Source organism: Geotrypetes seraphini, chromosome 1 (genome assembly GCF_902459505.1).
Source record: "Geotrypetes seraphini chromosome 1, aGeoSer1.1, whole genome shotgun sequence".
Classification (NCBI taxonomy): Eukaryota; Metazoa; Chordata; class Amphibia; order Gymnophiona; family Dermophiidae; genus Geotrypetes; species Geotrypetes seraphini.
The window spans coordinates 383642297-383664056 of NC_047084.1; the positions used below are offsets into that span (position 1 = coordinate 383642297).

At 41.6% G+C, this 21760-nt stretch overlaps 1 protein-coding gene across 11 annotated transcripts in view; it reads right to left on the reverse strand.

The window, feature by feature from the left end:
* Positions 1–21760, reverse strand: part of LOC117346511 (alpha-1,4-N-acetylglucosaminyltransferase-like) — a 274220-nt gene that overhangs the window by 10996 nt on the left and 241464 nt on the right. The gene's annotated exons all lie outside the window — the stretch shown is intronic.

A 21760-nucleotide genomic window follows, 5' to 3' on the forward strand; every position in this document is an offset into this window, starting at 1 on the left:
CCTGTTGCTAGCTTAACTTAGATAAATTCTCTCTATGTGGTTGTGCTTAAGCTAGAGTTCCTTATATGCATACAAGCAACTTTTACTGTGTATAGCTTCTAGCTATAGAAAATAAAAGAGAATAAATTCCCCCTACTATGTACTCTTAAACTGAACCTCATGTGTTCTCCCGATCTAGCTATGTCTTCTGGCTGGTCTGGGCTGAACAGAGAATTCTTTGCAGGCTCTCACTGGTTCTCACATTAAGGGATCCGTTTACTAAGGCGCGCTAGTTCATCTTAGTGCATGCTAAATGCTAACGTGTGGCAACATATCCATAGGATATAATGGACGCGTAAGCATGAATTAGCATTTAGCATGTGCTAAGATGTACTAGCGCGCCTTAGTAATTCTTTCACATTCAGCAGCAGCAAACAGAATAAAACACTCCTTTGAAAATAGTTCTTTAAATGTAAATATGCCCTCCTATGCACTTTTCAGATTTTCTCTATTACATATCAAAATCATGATAGGATTTGATTCTAAAATCAATCCTTTAACACTGGCAGGCACTCCTAATCATACAGCACTGCCAAGTAATCAATTAAACTCTAAGGGCTAGGTTTAAAAAAAAAAACATGTAAAAAACCGACGGGCTGCTATTGCAACCGTTATAGTAGCGACTGTAAAAAAGCATGTCATAATCCATAAAACACTCATGCAAATGAGGTTGGCAGAGAGTAACGAAGACCTGCTAAATTTGCATATGCCCATCGCTGGTTACAGTGATGGGCGCAAGTGCAAAATAAACGAAGAAAACAAAAAAACAACAGCAGGAGAGATGCTCATTGTCTCCCGCTGCCAACCAACATCCCCCCCAACTCCCTTTGGCAGTTGGAGAGATGCCCAATCTCTCCCATCCAACCGACATCCTCTTCAGCAGGAGAGATACCCAATCTCTCCTGCCAAACTGACACCCTCCAACTCCCCTCGGCAGCGGGAGAGTTGCCCAAGCTCTCCCGTCACCTTGCAACACCCTCCCCGTGCCTCCAACGCCCCCCCCCTTTACCTTATTTTCAGATGGCTGGCTGGAGGGATGCTTACTTCCTCCAGAGCATCAGAGCAGCCCCAAAGAGCATGGCAAACCGCCAAAGCCCCAGGAGCATTTACAATACTATCACACCCAAGTCCCACTCCTCTTTCATGCACAAAGGTTCTTCACCCTCCTAAACTGTACCATTTCCTTGGATTTTTGCAGCCCAAATGCATGACCTTGCATTTCTTAGCATTTAATCTTACCTGCCAAATTTCAGACCATTCTTTAAGCTTCACTAGGTCCTTCCTCTTTTTTTTTTCTTTATTTCTTTATAAATTTTCAAAATTACATACCAAGTATGCACTTGTACAGAAAGTTGGTTAGACAGGACTTTGCTTCTCAAAGTATACAACAAAACAAAAGAATATTAGTTTAACTAACACAACTCAAGTCCTCAAAATTGGATCCAATATATCACATAAGCGAGAAAAAAGAAAATATAAATCTATTTAAGAATAAACTATACATAGTGCTGAGGTAGGAGTAACATATTCAAACTATTGAGTGATTGATTTTTCCCATCTATTCGGGACAAGGCCAAGAAAGCAGTTAACTGTTGAGGTTCAAAGAAAACATATTTAACTGAGCGGTGGCAAATAATACACTTAAAGGGGTGTCTCAAACAGAATGTAGCCCCCAATAAAATGACCCCTGGTCTCAAAAGAAGAAATTCTCGACGACGTTTTTTTGTTTCTCTTGAGAGATCAGGATACATTTGAATTTTACATCCAAGAAACTCTTTTTGTTTATTTTTAAAGAAAAGCCTCAATAACCATACTTTATCAATCGAAAGAGCTACAGTTAATATCAATGTAGAAGGTGTTACAATGTCCTTATCAGATGTTTCCAAAATTTCCGATACATTCAGTAATGCTTGATCAGGTTTTGACTATGGGTGAGGCCCATTTTTATTAGGTAAATAGTACACTTGAGAAAATGGGGGTAATGCATCTTCTGGGACTTGTAGAACTTCTACCAAGTATCTCCTAAGCATCTCCCTAGGAGTTAGTCCCTTTGTTAGTCTAGGAAAATTAATAAGTCTCAGGTTATTATTTCGTGAACTATTCTTAAGCATTTTTAATTTTCTTCTAAGATTCACATTATCCTTGACTTGGGCCTCTTGAAGTGGTTTAGAATGTAATAAATCTTGGTCAAGCTTTTGAATAGAGGATTTTGAAACAATCAGATCTTCTTTTAAGTCCTTGAGCTCTTTAGTGTGTTGAATCAATTTAGTCTCTATATATTGGAAATTGGGGCTAATAGTTTTAACAAAGTTAGCCACTAAGTCCCAAAGAGTCTCAAGAGTCACCTGAGCGAGCTTCTCCCAAATAGAAAATTTTTGTTGGGTGTAGAAATGCTCACCCTCTGAGAAATTCTCCTGGCCTTGCTCTGTCTGGTTTGTTCCACCTCCGGTTGCTGAACCAGCCCCTGATTCTCCTGCAGCAACTCCCTGTACAGGGTGTTCTGCCTCCATGCTCTCCGTAGTGATGTTAATTGCCTCAGGAGAAAGGACCTCCCCCAGCTCTGCGATTTCCACGCCCCTCAGAGAACTGGTAATCTGGGGCTGCGGAGGTGGGTGCTCAGATGTCTGGACTAAGGGTGGTGTCCAGCTCAAGAGAAGCAACCCTGGTCTCACTTAGCCCTGGCGCCCTCAGCGGGCTGACATCAGACATCAGCATTGTAACTCCCTGCATCCGTCGCAGCAGCTCCTCAATATTGCTGAGAGACACCAACAGCACTCCTGCCTCTTCTCTTCAGCATGGAGAGGAAATATCGGGCCAGAAAAGCCTCCAAAGAAGAAAAAGAAGGGTGAGGAGTGGAGTGGTTAAGGTGCGTCCTTCTCAGCACGTCTTAGCAGTGGCCATCTTGGATCCCTTAGGTCCTTCCTATTGCTATTCACACCATCAGGGATGTCTACTCTATTGCAGATTTTGGAATCATCCGCAAAAAGGCAAATCTTATCTGGCAGCCCTTGAGCAATATTGCTTACAAAAAAGTTAAAAAGAATAGGGCCAAGAACCAAATCTTGAGGCACACCACTAACATCCCTTTCCTCAGAGCGATCTCCATTGATCACTACCCTCTGTCATAGGGTTACCAGATGTCCGGATTTCCCCGGGCATGTCCTCCATTTAAGTACATGTCCGGGGAACTGGATGGCTTTTCAAAACCCGGCACTTTGTCCGGGTTTTGAAAAACTGTGTCGGGCAGGGACGAAGTCCACGCATGAGCGGCCATCACATGATGATATCTTGTGATGTCCGCATATGTATATACTTCCTCCCTGCCCGACAAGAGCAGGCAGCGGGGGGTGGGGCTAGGGTGGGCTTAGGGGCAGGATAAGGCGTAACTAGGTGTGCCTGAGGGCAGGGCTAGAGGTCTGGATTTTCCGAAAGGAAAATCTGGCAACCCTATTCTGTCAAAAAGCAAAAGGAATTGACCCCAAAATATCCACAAAGAAGAAAATCCAGAGAAAACAAAAAAAACTCTGTGGAGTGACGATGTTCCTAAATGGACTTTATTTGAAAGTGTCAAAGTTCCAAAGATACACTGAAATCATCCACATAAAATAATTACATTCACATAAAAATAAATCATCCACATAAGAGCCTTAAAGGACCTAGTCCACTAGGGATACAGGACCCTATTCTGTCACCTTCCACTCAAAAGGTCCTTGACACAGCCCGTCACTTTGGGACCCATCCCAAGGACACTCAGTTTATTTATTAGAAGTCTGTGTGGAACACTGTCAAAGGCTCTGCTAAAATCTAAAAACACCACAAAAAAGTGTATTCCCTCTATCCAATTCTCTGGTCACCCAGTGAAAGAGATTTTTCTGACAAGACCTACCTCTAGTGAATCCATGTTGCTTCTAGTCCTGTAATCTACTGGATTCCAGAAATGTCACTATTATCTGTTTTAAAAGTGTTTCCATTAATTTACTTACCACAATAGTCAGATTTATCGTCCTGTAGTTTCCTACTTCTTCCTCCTTTCACTTTTGTGGAAAGGGACCACATCCACCCAGTGGCGTACCAAGCGGGGGCGGGGGTGGGGGAGGTCCGCCCTGGGTGCAGCCTTAGGGGGGTGCACAGCCGGCCCAGTCCCTATCACGCTCCCACCCTCCCAGCGAGAGCAGCAAACCACCTTCCAGTAGCGTCAGCTGCTTCGCGGCTTTCTCCTCCCTCTGCCGTGTCACTGATGACATCATCAGTGACGCTTCACTGGCAGGAGAAAGCCGCGAAGCAGCCGACGCTACTGGAGGGAGGTTTGCTGCTCTCACTGGGAGGGTCGGAAAGGTTCATTTGGGAGGGGGGAAGATAGGAGGGTCAGCGGGAGTTCAGTTGGAAGGAGGGAGAAGCGGTCTGCCTCGGTGCTCCAAGGCCTGGCACCATTACCTTCTTTGGGCAGCAGCAGCTTTTACAATTCGCTGCTGTTGCCGGCTTCAGGCCTTCCTCTCTGCCGGGTCCTGCCTACTTCCTGTTTTCATGAAGACAGGACCCGACAGATTGGAAGACCTGAAGCGGGGCAACAGCAGTGAATTATGAATGCTGCTGCTGCCCGATGAAGTTCAGGACACCAGGCCTTGGGTGACAGAAGGAGGAAAGGGAGCAGAGGGGGAGAGAATTGGGGAGAGTGTTGCTGTACCCAACTGGAGGGAATGAAAGGAGTTGCCAGGGCTTGGATTGAAGAAGAGACACTAGGGCATGGAGGGAAGGAGGAAGGTATGCCAGATCAAAGGGAAAGGAAGGAGGAGATGTCAGAGCATGGAGCGGGAGGGAGAGATGGAAGAAAAGGAAAGGAGATGCCGGGAATCAGGGAAGGGATGATGCCAGACCGTGAGATGGGAGGGAAAGAAAGGAGAAGAGAGAGATGCCAGAGCCAGGGGGTGGTGACAGATAGAGAAAAATGGAGAGGTGACAGAGTTGAAATCAATCATGTACAAAGGAGAGAAGGGGCATGGGATAGATAGTTTATGGAAGGAGCATAGAAAGAGGGAAGATGCCATATGGAAGAGAGAGAGAGTGCATACTGGATAGAAAGAGCACAGAGGGCAGTGAATGGAAGGGGGGAGATAGAGGGTAAACAGTAGATGGAAGAGGTAGAGAGAGAGAAACAGACACTGAATGGAAGTGTGGGGGATAGGAAGGACAGCTGCTGAATGGCAATGTGAGGGAAAGGGCGAACAGATGCTGGAAGGAAGTGGGGAGGAGAAAGAAAAAAAGGGCACATGCAGGACTGAGGAAAGAGAATAGAGTTAGTTACGGGAAGGGGTGAGGGAAAGAGGTGGCAAGCTATAGGTAGACACAGTGAAAGAGGGAAATTGAGGACTGAATAGTAAAAAGCATAAGAACATAAGCAATGCCTCTGCTGGGTCAGACCTGAGGTCCATCTTGCCCAGCAGTCCGCTCACACGGCGGCCCAACAGGTCCAGGACCTGAGCAGTAATCCTCTATTTATACCCTTCTATTCCCTTTTCCAGCAGGAAATTGTCCAATCCTTTCTTAAATCCTAGTACTGTACTCTGCCTTATAACGTCCTCTGGAAGCGCATTACAGGTGTCCACCACACGTTGGGTAAAGAAGAACTTCCTGGCAATTGTATTGAATCTGTCCCCTTTCAACTTTTCCGAATGGCCTCTTGTTCTTTTATTTTTTGAAAGTTTGAAGAATCTGTCCCTCTCTACTCTCTCTATGCCCCTTATGATCTTATAAGTCTCTATCATATCCCCTCTAAGTCTCCTCTTCTCCAGGGAAAAGAGACCCAGTTTCTCCAATCTCTCAGCATATGAAAGGTTTTCCATCCCTTGTATCAGATGTGTTGCTCTTCTCTGAACTCTTTCGAGTAACGCCATATCCTTCTTAAGGTATGGCGACCAAAACTGGACGCAGTATTCCAGGTGTGGGCACACCATCGCCCGATACAGCGGCAGGATAACTTCTTTCGTCCTGGTTGTAATACCCTTCTTGATTATACCTAGCATTCTATTTGCTCTCTTAGCAGCCGCTGCGCACTGTGCCGTCGGCTTCATTGACCTGTCCACCATTACCCCCAAGTCCCTCTCTTGGGTACTCTCATTCAATAACATCCCTCCCATCGTATAGTTGTACCTCGGGTTTCTGCTTCCCACATGCAATACTTTACATTTCTCAACGTTGAACTTCATTTGCCCTTTTGTCGCTCATTCCCCTAGTTTGTTCAAGTCTCTTTGCAATTCCTCAGAGTCCTCTTTAGTTCGAGCTCCCCTAAATAGTTTGGTGTCATCTGCAAATTTTATTATCTCACACTTCGTCCCTGTTTCTAAATCATTTATGAATATATTAAATAGCAGCGGCCCGAGCACCGAGCCCTGCGGAACACCACTTGTGACCCTCCTCAAGTCGGAGTAGTGGCCCTTCACCCCTACCCTCTGTTTCCTACCCGCCAACCAGTTTCTGATCCATCTATGTATGTCTCCGTCCACCCCATGGTTCTTCAGTTTCCGGAGTAGTCGTTCATGAGGCACTTTGTCAAAGGCTTTTTGGAAATCAAGGTATATGATGTCTATGGAGTCACCTCTGTCCATCTGTTTGTTAATTCCTTTGAAGAAGTGTAGTAAATTAGTTAGGCACGATCTCCCCCTGCAGAAACCATGTTGGCTGGTTATCAGAAGTTCATTTCTTTCCAAGTGTTCATCAATGTTTTCCGCCATTTTTCCCGGAACCGAGGTCAGACTCACCGGTCTGTAGTTTCCCGGGTCACCTCTTGAACCCTTTTTAAAGATGGGCGTGACATTGGCCGTCTTCCAATCCTCTGGGATCATGCCTGTCTTCAGGGATAGGTTGCATATTTGCTGCAGTAGTTCTGCTATCTCCTCCTTTAGTTCCTTCAGAACCCTTGGATGGATTCCGTCCGGATCTGGGGATTTGTCAATTTGTAGTTTATCTATCTGCCTGCGTACATCTTCAAGGCTCACTTCCATGAATGTTAATTTTTCTGCTTGATTTCCATTGAAGAATTGCTCAGGTTCCGGTATGTTGGTTGTGTCTTCGTTTGTAAATACAGACGAAAAGAACATGTTAAGTTTTTCAGCGATTTCTTTCTCCTCCTTCACAACTCCCTTTCTGTCTCCATTGTCCAGCGGTCCCACCTCCTCTCTAGCCATCTGTTTCCCTTTAACATATCTGAAGAACGGTTTGAAATTTCGAGCCTCCCTGGCTAACCTCTCTTCATACTCTCTATTGGCTTTTCGAACCACACGGTGACATTCTTTTTGATACTTCCTGTGCTCTTTCCAGTTCCCTTCAGTTTTGTACTTTTTCCATCTCCTGAATGAATTTTTCTTATTACTTACAGGCCAAGGATGGTGGCACAGGCATTTAAGGGGGGATGACAAGCCTTCAAGGGGAGACAGACCTTCAAGGCGGGACAGGCCTTCAAAGGGGGGACAGGCCAGGGATATTGGCATAGGCCTTCAGGGGGACAGGCAGGCCTTCAGGGGGGACAGGCCTTCAAGGGGGGGACAAGTCTTCAAAGGGGGGACAGGTCTTCAGGGGTGGGGTGCAAGCCTTCAGGGGGGACAGACCTTCAGGGGAGGGGGGCCCTGGTATAGACATACACCAGGGAGGGAGGGAAGGGGGATTCAAAGAGACATGCATATGCCGGACTTTGGGGGGGGAAGAAATAATGGGTCTAAAAATAGAGGAGAGGGCGAGAGATAATGGACAATGGGATTTAAAGAGGGAAGGAACAGAAAGGGAGAGAAGTTGGACACAAGGGATGGTGTGGAGGGGGGGATATTGATACTGGATAGGAGGGTAGTTGGGAAAAGAAAGGGAGATGTGGTGGACCCTGGGGTGGTGGGAAAGGAGGGAGAGATGCTGGATGAAAGGGTAGTTAAGAAAAGGTGGATCTGTGGATGGAGACAAAAAAAAAAAAAGAAAGATGCCAGACCTCTGGGGGAGGGAAGGGAAACAGAAGGGGAGGACAGAGATGGCAGATGGATGGTTAGCACAGAGAAAGAAGGAGACCCTGGTAAGCAAGTTATCAGAAGACAACGAGAGCCTGGGACCGACAAGATTTGAATAATGACCAGACAACAAAAGGTAGAAAAACTAATTTTATTTTCCGTTTTGTGATTACAATATGTCAGATTTGAAACGTGTATCCTGCCAGAGCTGGTGTTAGACCGCAAACGTGAGCTAGGATTTAACAGATCGGAGAACAAAGAGCAAAAGAGAACCGGCATGGCTTACCATACAGGTGAAGGAAGCCATAAAAGAAAAGAAGGACTCTTTCAAAAAATGGAAATGCATAAAGACAACCGAAGCCTGGAACAAACATAAAGATGATCAGAAGAAATGTCACAAGGCGGTGAAGGATGCCAAACAGGATTATGAGGAAAAAATAGCCCAGGAGGCCAAAAACTTCAAGCCCTTCTTTAGATACGTGAAAGGGAAAAAACCTGCAAAAGAGGCAGTGGGACCCCTGGACGACCAGGGAAGAAAAGGGTACATCAAGGAAGATAAACAAATCGCAGACAAACTAAATTCCTTCTTTGCATCTGTCTTTACGAAGGAAGACACCTCAACAATACCTGAAGCAGAGAAAGTGTTTCCAGGAGAAATAGAGAACAGCCTCACCACAGTTGAAGTGGACTTAGACCAGATATACTATCAGATCGACAAACTTAAAAGTGACAAATCCCCTGGACCGGATGGAATTCACCCGAGAGTCTTAAAGGAAATGAAGGTTGAAATCGGAGAGTTATTGCACAAACTTGCAAACCTGACAATCAGAACTGGACAGATACCGGACGACTGGAGGATAGCGAACGTCACGCCAATTTTCAAAAAAGGATCGAGAGGGGAACCGGGCAACTATAGGCCTGTGAGTCTTACGTCGGTCCCCGGCAAGATGGTTGAAGCACTGATCAAGGATAAGCATAGTCCGGCACTTGGACGCACACGACTTGATGAAACCCAGTCAAAATGGATTCAGGAAAGGGAAATCATGTTTGACGAATTTACTCCAATTTTTTGAGACCGTAAACGAGCAAATTGATAGTGGGAAGCCTGTGGACATAATATACTTGGACTTCCAGAAAGCGTTCGACAAAGTTCCACACGAAAGACTTCTCAGGAAACTACAAAGCCATGGCATAGAGGGAGATATACAAAGATGGATAGGCAAATGGCTGGAAAACCGAAAGCAGAGAGTGGGCATAAATGGGAAGTTCTCCGACTGGGAGAAAGTGACTAGTGGTGTACCCCAGGGCTCGGTACTTGGGCCGATCCTTTTTAATATTTATATCAATGACCTGGAGGAAGGAACATCCAGTGAGATCATCAAGTTTGCAGACGATACAAAACTATGCCGGGCAATCAGATCGCAGGAGGATAGAGAGAAACTCCAGAGCGACTTGTGTCGGTTAGAAACTTAAGGGCTCTGAAATACAAAACCCAGCGTCAAAATCCAGCACAGTGAAGGGGAAGGAAGATCGAGGCATCCCCCTTCACTGCACCGGAGGAGCCCGAGATCGGCGGTTTGCCCCGCCCCCAACAGCCACTTTCGGCACAAGTCTGCCTTTGCAGCCCTCTTAAGGGCTCTGAAATACAAAACCCAGCGTCAAAATCCAGCACAGTGAAGGGGAAGGAAGATCGAGGCATCCCCCTTCACTGCACCGGAGGAGCCTGAGATCGGCGGTTTGCCCCGCCCCCAACAGCCACTTTCGGCACAAGTCTGCCTTTTCAGCCCTCTTAAGGGCTCTGAAATACAAAACTCAGAGTCAAAATCCAGCACAGTGAAGGGGAAGGAAGATCGAGGCATCCCCCTTCACTGCACCGGAGGAGCCCGAGATCGGCGGTTTGCCCCGCCCCCAACAGCCACTTTCTGCCTTTGCAGCCCTCTTAAGGGCTCTGAAATACAAGACCCAACATCAAAATCCAGCACAGTGAAGGGGAAGGAAGATCGAGGCATCCCCCTTCACTGCACCGGAGGAGCCCGAGATCGGCGGTTTGCCCCACCCCCAACAGCCACTTTCGGCACAGTCCCTCCTTCCTCCACCCCTCGAGCAAGAGAGATTTATCCTGCACTGCTCATTTAGGAGCCTTGCTCTCCTCAACTCATTGGAGTGCTACTTTTTTTTTTTTTTTTTTTTTTTTTCTTTTCTCAGCCCACTGCTGGTCGCCAAGGGGGAAGAAAGAAGGAAGGGGAAGGGGAGAAAAAAAAAAAAAAAAAAAAAATGGGGCGTGGCCTGATTGCCGCGGTGATTACACATATGGTGTAACGGCTCCTTACACCCGCACCTAGTTTTAAATTAAACCGTGCTTTTATATCTTATATTTTTATACAATCGGAGAGAACTTGATGCAAAGAACTTCAATTTGTATCTGAAACCGAATATCTCGGAGTTATTGAACTCATCTGCCTAATAAACAAATCAGATCGCCACAACTGGGGTCCCTGTTGACGGTTGTTGGTAAGTGAGCCCTCTTTTAGTGCGAAACAACCCGTCATGCCAGTAAAATCGGCGAAAACGCCGAAACACAAAATTGACTACTCCATGCTCAAAATGGCGGCGTCACCAATTCCCACTCCAACCTCGATACACTGGAGTGAATGGGCACAGGAAATTTCAAAAATGGTCACTAAATCCTTGGAAGATAAACTTCATAAATTACAATCAGCAGTTGACTGCATTAATGACCGCTTTGAAACACAGGCTGGCCGAATTACAGCAGTAGAACAGAGGATATCTGAAAATGAGGACGCAGTACTACATGAACGGGAGAGTGTGATTAGTTTACAGACCCAGGTGACAGCACTGACAGAACGTTTAGATGCTCAGGAGAACCGTCAGCGTCGTAATAATATACGAGTAGTGGGGCTACCTGAGCTCCAAGCAGACCAAGACCTCTATCACTTCTTCCAAGATTGGCTACCAAAGCAACTTGGCCTGGTGACCCCAACGACTGGTTTTTTATGCGAACGGGCACACCGTTTGGGCCAACGTACAAGTGATAACAACCACCCACGAACAACAATTGCTAGATACATCAACTGGAAAGAAAAGGAGCTTATCATGCAAGCTTTCCGGAAATCTGGCCGGCTTGAATATAAAGGACAAAAATTGCTACTATTCAATGACTACTCTTTACATGTATCCTCCCTTCGTAAGGCGATGACACCACTATGCTCCATACTTCATCATCGAGGAGTGCGATTTGCACTTATATATCCTGCATCCCTACGCATTTGGCATGATGGGAAATCACACACCTTCACAGACACAATAACTGCTCAAAAATTTATAGATTCTATACCTGTGACAGTAACTGGCGGCGCCCTGGCGATGGATCCAACGGTTTAACTCTTCTTATTTTTGCATCTTTTAAACCTACCTTAGATTGATCAATATAGAGATATGACATCCTGCTTGGATAGCTCCAAATTCACTGTCTATTTTGTCTATTCATCTTCTTATAATTCGTAATGAATTGTATATACAATGTCATATATACTGCTAAATCAAGCACACTAATCTCAAATTTTCTATTATTGAATAGGTGTGGAATTTACTAGTTGTTCCATATGTGTTATTATTCCGTGGTCACAAGATCACATTTAAAATGTTTTAAAATATGTAGAATAGTGTGGTCCATTCTTTTTCTGACCATATACTATGCTGATATTATTGATTTCTTTTCTTTTACTTTCACCCTTTTTTTTTATCTCTCTTCTTCTTAGACAGGAGTGTCTGCCCGAGCTTACAATTATATCAGTTATTTTTCTAGACAGAGGAGATATAATCTATGATTCAACAATATATATCATATATTATGGCTGATTTACATGTTTTTTCCTTTAATGTGAATGGTCTTAACCATCCCATTAAAAGGAAAAAGATAGCTAATTATATATCCAATAAACATCCTGATATAATTTATTTGCAGGAAACCCACCTCCTACCCGCTGCTGCCTCGAAATTTCAACTAAAGGGATTTTCAACTCACTTATATTCCCCTGCAACTCATCAAAAGAAAAATGGTGTGTCAATATTTCTCAATGATAAACTATTTCCCGTTATTCACAATTTTAAAATAGACACTGAAGGAAGATGGTGTCTAGTACATGCTGCGATACACTCAACTAATTTTATTTTTCTTAATATATACGGCCCGGTCAAAGACCACCCAGACTTTTTCAAAGAGCTTCAGCTGGCGATAGTTGAATTTGATACTTGTTCTCTGATATTGGGAGGGGACTTTAATCAAATTCAAGATCTATATATTGACAAATCTTCTTCTTGTAAACCCTCCAAATCCAAGTCTTTCACAGCTCTTCATGCTTTAAAGGACGCCTTTTCTCTTGTGGATCCTTGGCGCTTGCTTTACCCGAAAGGTAGAGAATACACACATTTTTCACCTCCACATAATACATACTCGAGAATTGATTATTTTCTCTTATCCCCTTCTCTTATTCAAGATCTCACCAATACCATTATACATCCAATCTCTCTCACGGATCATGCTGCCATCTCTTTATATATATCCATCTCAGCCCCACATAAGGAATCCCCCTCATGGCGGCTAAATAACGCCTTACTGCTAGACGAGGAAATTATTGAAAAAATCAATTCTTTCACTGCGGAGTTTTTTGAAAATAATTCTAAAGATCCTGAAATTTGCCCTTCCATTGTCTGGGAAGCATACAAAGTAACCCTTAGAGGCGAATTGATTAAAATTGCCTCTTGGAAAAAGAAACAGTCCATGAGAAAGGAAAAAGATTTAGAAAACTCCATCAAAATCTTAGAATTACAACATATGTCTAATCACATACATGACCCAAATACTTTCCAACGTATTCAAAATCTTAAATATGAATATAATACTTTAGTTTCATATATAGCTAGGCGTGATATTTTTATCTCTAACTCTGGTCATTACATGGGAGATAATATAATGGGTCGTCCTTTAGCCAGATACCTTAAAAAAAAATCTAAAAGACTACATATAACGGCTATTCAGAATCCATCAGGTCAATTAGTCAAAACCAAATCTCTAATTTCCTCTCAATTTGAAAAATTCTATACTTCTTTATACCAATCCGAATTTACCACTCCTGAAGCAGATATAGACTCATTTCTTACCTCCTTAACTCATCCGACCATTCCAGAATCTGTTAAATTGGAACTTGATTCTCCAATAACTATATTAGAAATTGAAACTGCCATATCTTCCTTACCTGCTGGGAAAGCCCCTGGCCCAGACGGCTTCACGAACGAATTCTTTAAGCAATTTCGCACCCTACTAGCTCCTCATCTCCTTAAATATTATGACTTCCTCCACTCCACTCCGGACAAGCAATTCAATTTCACCGAGGCCACCATTGTAGTAATCCCTAAACCTGACAGAGATGACACTTTAGTTAAAAACTTTCGCCCCATCTCTCTCCTCAATTTAGACTACAAGATAATGGCAAAATTACTTACATTAAGACTTACCAAAATAATCCCACTGCTTATACATAAAGATCAAACAGGGTTCATTAAACAAAGATATATAGGAGACAACCTGCGCCTATTTCACTATATTAACGCTCATGCTAAAACAATGTCAGACCCTGTAATAGGCCTAGCTATTGATGCTGAAAAAGCCTTTGACCGAGTGGAGTGGCCTTTCTTTTTCCGTGTCCTGAAGTGGTATAATTTTGGCCCATTTTTTACAAACTGGATAAAAACGCTATATCATCAACCCACAGCTCGTATTAGGATTAACAATTCTTTATCCAATAAATTTCCCCTCCATAGAGGTACTCGACAAGGCTGTCCTCTCTCACCATTGCTATTTAATTTAGTATTAGAGCCACTCCTTTCAGCTATACGACAAAGTCCCTCAATTAAAGGTATTCCCTCCTCTGATCGAGATTTCAAATTAGCAGCTTATGCTGATGATGTTTTACTTTTTCTGAGAGACCCTTTACTCTCCCTTCCCAATCTTATTCATATTATCACTCAATACTCCCTCCTTTCCGGATACTCTGTTAATTGGGAGAAATCAGAGATCTTCCCTCTAAATGACAATATACTTCCATCAGATTTGGCTCATTTTCCTTTCTCATGGTCACATGAAGCTGTGAAATACTTGGGGATTTTAATACATAAAGATTCGGTTCATGCTCAAGATCTTAATATATCTAAAGTCAAAAATCTAGTTCTAAACACTACATCTCGATGGACTCCACTCTTTTTATCTTGGTGGGGTAGAATTGCATCCATCAAAATGACTCTGGCCCCTCAAATTAATTATATCCTTTCTATGCTCCCTCTGTTATGCCGGAAATCATTATTTCATTGGCTAAATATGAAAATATCTGAATTCATTTGGAACAAGAAAAAACCTCGAATTGCTCTCGCCAAACTGAAAGCCTCTAAGATCAACGGTGGTCTCAACTTTCCTGATTTCTATCACTATTATATTGCTTCATTAGCCAATATGAGCTTACTGGCTCACTAACTCCTCCACTCAAAATCTTCCCACTCAAAATCTTCCTGCCTGGTTTGAAATGGAATGTTTTTTATGTACGCCTTTACACATCTCATGCTTACTAACGGTGTCAATACCAAGGCACTTAAAGAGATACTCTTTATTGGGTGCAACGCAGCATGCTCTTTATCTTATAGATACATTGACTGAAATCTCAGTTAATGTTAGTCCACTCATGTCCCTTTGGAACAATCCCAAAATTCAAAATCACGACAAATCTCTATCATGGAAAAGGTGGCAGCGGGCAGGTATATGGTTTGTCCATCAATTGTCTACCCTCAACTCGTTAATTCCATTCGATATACTGTGCTCTACATACTCGCTGCCTCCTTCTACTTATTCACAATGGCGTTCTCTCACTGGAGTGTTGCCGTCTTTGCATATACGATTTGACTATATGACTTCCAAAAATACTATTTACAACTGGTCTTCTCTGTCTCTATTAAAAGGCAAGGCGATATCATCCTTCTACAGTATTTTAAGAGATCACTCCTTCACTTTTTCACCTCACTCTATGAAGCACTGGGACGCTATACTTACCACTCCGCTTTCTGACATTGATTGGGAGCTTTTCTGGTCATCAACAAATCGCCCGCTTTTATCTTCTAGAGTATCACAATCAATGTACTTTCTTATGTGGCAGGCAATATGGACCCCACTTCGCATGTGGAAAGCTAACTTAAAGCAAGACTCTGTTTGCTGGAACTGTTTGAAAGAGGAAGGAACTCTTGATCATATGTTATTTCATTGTACTCTAGTCCGCTCTTTTTGGACCTACGTCTGGAACACCATACAATCTATTACTAACTGCTCAGAAGAAATCTCTATAGACATTGTAATCCTTCGCTCTCAACACCCATGTTTCACACAATCAAATTGTCCACCTAAACTCATTGATACCATGTTGGTGACTGCTCTCATGCACATTCTAAAAAATTGGAAATCACCCTCGCTATTAGATTATACCTTTTGGTGGAACTCTCTGAGTATGTATCATAGATTTGAATCCTATGCATATGAGAAGAGAGTTACATTCCGAACCTGCATGAACTTGAAATACAACAAATCTCCATGGTCATTCTTAGATTCCTATGTACGCTCATCTTCTTAGACACTCCTGTTATCCTTTTCTTCTCCTCTCTTCTCTCTTTCATTTTTCTTTCCTTTTTCTTTACTGCTCTCTCTCATCTTTATCTTATATATCCCTTACATACATTTTTAATAATTGGAGCCTTTGCTCCTATACAGTTAAACATAGATTTATATATTTTATATACAGAAAGCTTTATTTTGTTTCTATGTACTTTAAATGATTCTTGTATCCTTTAAAATACTTAATAAAAATTATTGAACTTAGAAACATGGGCGGAGAAATGGCAGATGAAGTTCAATGTGGAGAAATGCAAGGTAATGCATTTAGGCAATAAAAATAAGGAATACGAGTATACAATGTCAGGTGCAACTCTGGGGAAGAGTGAACAAGAAAGGGACCTGGGTGTACTGATAGATAGGACCCTGAAGCCGTCGGCACAATGCGCGGCAGCGGCAAAGAAGGCAAATAGAATGTTGGGCATGATAAAGAAAGGAATCTCGAGTAGATCGGAGAAAGTTATAATGCCGCTTTATAGGGCAATGGTCAGACCACATTTGGAATACTACGTCCAACATTGGTCTCCCTACCTAAAGAAGGATATAAAACTGCTGGAGAGGGTGCAGAGACGAGCAACAAAACTGGTGAAGGGTATGGAGAGACTGGAATATGAGGATAGACTTATAACACTAGGATTGTTCTCCCTTGAGAAAAGGAGAATGCGTGGGGATATGATCGAGACCTTCAAAATACTGAAAGGAATCGACAAAATAGAGCAGAGAAGATTATTTACACTGTCCAATTTGACACGGACTAGAGGACATGTAATGAAGCTAAGGGGGGACAGGTTCAGGACTAATGTCAGGAAGTTCTGCTTCACTCAGAGAGTGGTTGACACCTGGAATGCCCTCCCAGAGGAGATTATTGCGGAATCGACCGTCCTAGGCTTCAAGAGCAAACTAGATGCATATCTCCTTAAGAGAGGCATATAAAGATATGGTGGACTATAAATTACGCCAGGTGTACACCTGGCGGGGCCTCCGCGTGTGCGGATCGCCGGACTTGATGGACCGAAGGTCTGATCCGGAGATGGCAGTTCTTATGTTCTTATGTTCTTATGAGAGAGGAAGAGTCTTTTTTGTTTGTTTATTTTGTTTACACCACAGCGCCAGTGTGGTTAGGAGAAGGCAAAGGGGCTATAAAATAAACCCACCAGGATGTTTGAAATAAACACCAAATTGGGCAAGAAAATCGAATCGAATTGAAAAACCAATTCAATAGGCTGAATCGAATCGAAAAATTTTTTCCTGAATCGGGCAGCACTAAGCAGTACCTCCCCATCTCCCATTCTGACTCCAACAGTACCTCTCTCTCAACTCCTCTTTCACTCTCCCTCAACTCCTCGCCAAGTACAACAGCACTTAATTCTTTCAATTCCCTCCCTAGCACCAGCAGCACCCCTCACTCTCACCCCTTTCCCCATGTCCACCAACATCCCATATGCACATCCCCTTCCCCAGGTCCGCAAGCACCATTTACTCTCATCCCCTTTTCAAGTCCATCACCCTTCACTCATATCCCTTTTCCTGGTCCAGCAGCACCCCATACTTTCATCCCCTCCCATAATTCAGCAACATACCATACTTATACCCCTCCCCAAGTCCAGCAGCACCCTTCACTCACTACCACCCCCAGGTCCAGCAGCAGCCCTTACTCTTCACCCAGGTTCAGCAGCACTCCTCCTTCTTAAACCCTCCACTCCCCACTCCACCAACACTCCTCTTTCACACACACACACACACACCCTAGTCCAGCATCTTTCCTCAAGGTCTTTTCCAGCTCACTTGAATCACTATCAGTAGCAGCAGCTCAGCAATTCATACAAGCAGCTTTGGGGATTTCGCTGGGCCATGCCAGACTTCCTTGATACAACTTCCCGATTCCTAAGAGGTAGGTGCAGAGTGATGCATTTGGGAAGTAAAAATCCAAAGGAGTTGTGTATATGCTAGGGAGTGAGAAGCTGATAAGCATGGACCAGGAGAGGGACTTTATTGTGATAGTGTCTGAGGATCTCAAGGCTATGAAACAATGTGATAAAGCAGTGGCCTTAGCCAGAAGGATGCTGGGCTGCACAGAGAGAAGAATCACCAGCAGAAAAAGGGAGGTATTAATGCCCTTGTACAAATTATTGGTGAGGCCCCACCGGGAATATTGTTTTCAGTTCTGGATGCTAAGGATGTAAGAGGTACATAGGAAGGCGACATAAATTATATATGTATTATGTTTATTAAAATTTGGTATCTCACAATTTACAACATATCAATGTGGCTTATAAAACATAAGAAAATCAGTTAAAACAAGAAAAGAATGCCATTATCAATAGGAAAGACCTAATCTAAATATTGAGGAGAGATATGATACAGGCATTTAAATACTTACAGGGTATTAATCTACAAACAAATCTCTTCCAGAGACGGAGAAACGATAACACCAGAGGACATAAGATGAGATTGCAGGGTGGTGGACTCAGGAGGAATGTCAGGAAATATTTTTTCACGAAGAGGGTGGTGGATGCCTGGAATGCCTTCCCTGAAGAGGTGGTAGAGGCATAAACATTGACAGAGTTCAAAAATTTGTGGGCTAGGCACAAAGGATCCCTGAATAAAAAGAGGATAGTATTGACACAAAACTCTACAGAGCAAGAGCTATAGCTTCATTTATGATGTGTAGGAGTGTGCAGGAGTGGTGCTTAAATGGCAGCCCCAGCAGTGAAGCCGATGCCGGATGACCTTCTACGATCTGAGTCCAGTATGTGGCAAGACGGATCGGGATAGGCTGGAGTTAACTTGACCAACAACTCCAGTGGTGGTGCAGAAAATAGTAAATATTGAAGAACTAAGGCCAGTACTAGGCAAACTTGCACAGTCTGTGTCTGTATATGGCCGTTTGGTGGAGGATGGGCTAGGGAGGGCTTCAATGGCTGGGAGGGTGTAGATGGACTGGAGTGAGCTTTTTTCTTTTTGTTTTGTTTTATAAATCTTTATTCATTTTCTTATGTTACAACAAGTGTTTTAAATAAATTCATTATAAACTTGAATAATCACACTTGATTAACTTACAGATTAATATCAAATTTAAAATTTCTTTAGAAAATCAATATTTTATAAAGTTATAATATTATGTAAGATATTTAAATTAATATAATTATTATTGAATATAATAATTTCCCCTCCCTCCCTCCCTCCCTATCAATACTGAATGAGAAATCTTTATTCATTTTCATATGTTACATCAACAATATAAATTCATACTAATATTTCAGAAAACTAAATTTATATAATTCTTAGTTAATATAATAATATCCCATCCCCTCCCCCCTCCCTTCTATTCAGTAATACATGAATAAAATTTTTAAATGCTATTCTTTCCATATTTCATATTATAAATCAAGTATTAATATATTATATAATATTTAGAGATATGATCCCTTTTTCTTCTAATCAAATTCTATACATGGGAAAATTAATCATTCTTTACAATATTCAGTTAATGGTCTCCATATTTTTTGAAATTTATCTATATGTCCTTTTTGTGTTGCTATAGTGAGCTCCATTTTGTATATATGACATACAGAATTCCACCAGAATGTATAATTTAATCTGTCATGTTTTTTCCAATTGAATGTGATTTGTTGTATTGCTATTCCAGTTAAAATAAAAAGAAGTTTGTTATTACTTGATGATATTTGACTTCTTGCTCTCATAGTTGTTCCAAATAATATGGTATCATATGTCAAGGCTACCGGATTTTCTAACATCCTATTTATTTGGGGCCAGATTGATTTCCAGAATGTTAAGATGAATGGACAATAGAATAAAAGATGATCTAATGTCCCAATTTCAACATGACAATGCCAGCATCTATTTGACCTAGAGCTATCTATTTTTTGTAATCGAACAGGGGTCCAGAAAGCTCTATGTAAAAGAAAAAACCAAGTTTGTCTCATAGATGCTGATACCGTACATTTTAGCCTCCAAGACCAAAGTCGTGGCCATTGAGATGCACTAATTTGGTGCTTTATCTCAATGCTCCAAATGTCTCTAAGACCATTTTTTGGTTTTTTATTTATATAACCGGATATTAATTTATACCACTGTGCAGCTTCATGACCTGTTGAATTAATCTGGAAACACAGGAATTCCAAACTGTGATAATTAGTAAGATTTTTCCATTCAGGGAACCCTACCTGAATGGATTGCTTCAATTGCAACCATTTAAAATATTGTGTTTTTTTAAGATCAAATTTATGTTGCAATTGTGAAAACTCCAGCAACTTTCCATTTTTTATTATATCATCTAAAATACGAATACCTGCTGTCATCCAGTTTTTCCAGATTATTTTGAAACCGCCTATTTTGATCTTGGGGTTTAACCAAATCGTTTGAGTTGTTGATTTACTAATTGGAATAGGAGTTAGATTACTTATATATCTTAAAGTTTTCCATGTATCCATGAATATTTTATGTTCTTTGTATAGCCTTGGCATTTTGATACTAACTACATGACTGAGACGTAAAGGAAACATGAGTCTCCATTCAAGCCAGAACCAATCTGGAATATTATCAGTGGGCTCTGGGAGGATCCAATACATACCTTGACGTAAAATATAGGCTTGATGATACCTATAGAAGTTGGGAAAATTTACCCCTCCCTCCGCAATTGGTCTTTGTAATGTCACTAAAGCAATTCTGGGATTTTTCCCAAGCCAAATAAATTTTGTCAATACCTTATTTAACTTTGTATAAAAAGATTCTTGAAAGAAAACTGGTATCATTCCCATTTGGTAACAAACTACAGGTAAGATCATCATTTTAACTGTTTGTACTCTTCCCCACCAAGATAAATGTAAAGGATTCCATTGTTCACACATCTCTGTCACTTTTTGTAATAAACATTTTTCATTAATTTTCATTGTGTCTTCTAAATCTTTTGAAATCCAAATTCCAAGATATTTAATAGTATCCTCCTTCCAAACAAAAGAGAATGTATTAAATAAACCTTTTGTACAGTGTACATTTAATGGAAGTATTTCTGATTTATTCCAATTTATCTTATACCCTGAAAACTTTCCGAATTTATCAATTAGTTCAAGCAATTGTGGAATGGTGGATTCTGGATTCCTCAAATATAATAATAAATCATCAGCATAAGCTGATATTTTGTATTCTCTATCTGAATGAGGTATACCTTGTATTTCCTTTATTTGTTGGATTGCTAATATTAAGGGTTCTAAAACTATATCAAACAGAAAAGGAGACAAGGGACATCCTTGTCTAACTCCTCTCTGTAGATTAAATTTTTCTGAAAATGTATTATTTATATATAATCTAGCAGAGGGGGAGTTATATAATGTTTGTATCATTTGTATGAATCCAGGACTTATACCAAACCATTCCATAGCCTGATACATAAATGTCCATTCTATTCTATCAAAAGCCTTTTCTGCATCTAAAGAAACAGCAAAAGTAGGCTCATTCATTTTCTTTGTTAAGTATAACATATGGAATGCTAATCTGGTATTATGAGATGAATGTCTTTGAGCAACGAATCCTGTTTGAGGCATACCTATAATATGGGGAAGAGCATTAGCCAATCTTAATGCAAGTATTTTTGCTAATATTTTTCCATCTACATTTATTAAAGATATTGGCCTATAGTTTGAAACCAATGTGGAATCTTTATTTGGCTTTGGTAAAACAATAATTAAAGATTCTGCTATAGTGCCATTTATACATCCTTTATTAAGTTGATATTGAAAAAGATTTAATAAATAAGGTAATAATAAATTTTGAAATGTTTTATAAAATTCCACTGTATATCCATCACCACCTGGAGCGGATCCAACTCTAAGGGATTTCAAAGCTGTTTCTAATTCTTTTAATGATATTGGCTCTTCCAAACTTCGTTTTATATGTTCAGGAACTTTTGGACCCTCTAACATTTTCAGAAATTCTAAACCATCTTTTTCTTTATTTAAATAAGTCTCGGAAGTATAAAGAGATTAATAAA